Source organism: Meleagris gallopavo, chromosome 4, assembly GCF_000146605.3.
Source record: "Meleagris gallopavo isolate NT-WF06-2002-E0010 breed Aviagen turkey brand Nicholas breeding stock chromosome 4, Turkey_5.1, whole genome shotgun sequence".
Lineage (NCBI taxonomy): Eukaryota > Metazoa > Chordata > Aves > Galliformes > Phasianidae > Meleagris > Meleagris gallopavo.
In genome coordinates this window covers 130,233-131,532 of record NC_015014.2, presented here as the reverse complement: position 1 = coordinate 131,532, position 1,300 = coordinate 130,233, and the positions used below count along the sequence as shown (strand labels likewise).

Genomic DNA, 1,300 nt, shown 5'->3' with positions numbered 1-1,300 from the left:
TTCCTCTTTCCTCAGATCAGATGTCCACAACATAGACACCTCCCTGTGAGGTACCTCACTGATGCTAATTAGTGAGCCACTAATGCCCACATGTGGAGATTAAGGACAGCAAGGAGCTGTTCAGATGCAAATATCTGGTGAAATGTAGGATGTTGCTCCCAGAGCGGGAAGGACATTGCTTTGTCCAACAACACCTGCACTGACAGCAGATACCCACATCTGGGACAACTGAAACTGTCCCTGCTGTGCAGCATGAGGGCAGCCTATAAAGGGATTTAGCCAAACAAATGGAGTCGTGTGCCACAGGAGCATGACTAAGCTTAGTTCTTTCTCTTCTGCTTCATCACCTGTATTTTCTAGATCTTCCCTGACTGCAGTGGCTGTTGTGTCACGGACATTCCCGCGTGTCCTCAGCTGTCATCAGCAAGCTTGTCCTGGCTTTTGTGTCTTCTTGCAGGACTTTTCCGGATACAGTTAGTGATAGATGGAGATAAAATGAGGGATTCCTTTGCAAACTGTGTCCTTAAGTGTCCAGAAGTGAATGGGCCTACGACTCACGTGCAGTACACCATGGAAAAGATTCTCTCAGCTTGGTCACTTGAGCTATTATAGGATAACGTCATCAACTGTTGCATGGTCTCGATCAGGCTGCTTACCAACTGCTTGATCAAGGAGAGCAAGCAGAAGTCTTTTGTCAGCAATCTGTGGTGTCTGCAGATCAATGAGCAGCTGCCTGTGGGAGCTGCAATTGCCCTGGCATTCTCTGGCCGAGCAGAACAACAGGCCACCGAGTTCAGCCAGCTTCTTCACACAGCTGCTGGGGGGACAACGCAGGTGATGCTCAGCTGGGTCTCATACTGGCCAGCAGGGAGCTGGTCAGGGCTGTGATATCAGGGCCAGCTTTGGCTGCTTTCACCTGACACAGACCTGATACTTGCAGAGGAGTGTGCAGGCTCCAGCTGATAGGGTTTCCTTACAAGTAAAAGAGTAGACAGGGATGGTGCGGGCCTACTGTTGTGTTAATAAGCATAGGAGCAGAGAGGCTGATGTACCTCACGGCTTCTTTGCCCCTGTCTTCACCAGCAATGCTTCCCTGGCTTTCGTGCCTGAAGGCAGGATTCCAGAGCACAACTACCAAATGGTGGGAGAACTCCTCGATAGCAGCCCTGCCAAGAAGGTCTTGGACTTCCCTGGTAGACAGAAAGCTTTACCTGTGTCAGCAGTGTGTGCTTGTAGCCCGAAAGCCAACAGTATTCTGGACTGCAACAAAAGAGTGGTGGCAGCAGGGCAAGGGAGGTGA

General features: G+C 50.5%; 1 protein-coding gene across 4 annotated transcripts in view; it reads right to left on the bottom strand.

The window, feature by feature from the left end:
- LOC104910496 (amphiphysin-like) overlaps window positions 1-1,280 on the bottom strand; it is a 25,803-nt gene extending 24,523 nt beyond the window's left edge. For 3 of the 4 annotated variants that reach the window (XR_004159428.1, XR_004159423.1, XM_031552994.1), the window contains exon 1: window positions 1,212-1,280. The gene's annotated coding sequence lies outside the window, so the exon portion shown is untranslated. Of the gene's footprint in view, window positions 1-347; window positions 762-1,211 lie in introns of those variants that run through there. The other variant, XR_004159424.1, reaches the window with a different exon arrangement.
- Window positions 1,281-1,300: the final 20 nt, after the last annotated feature.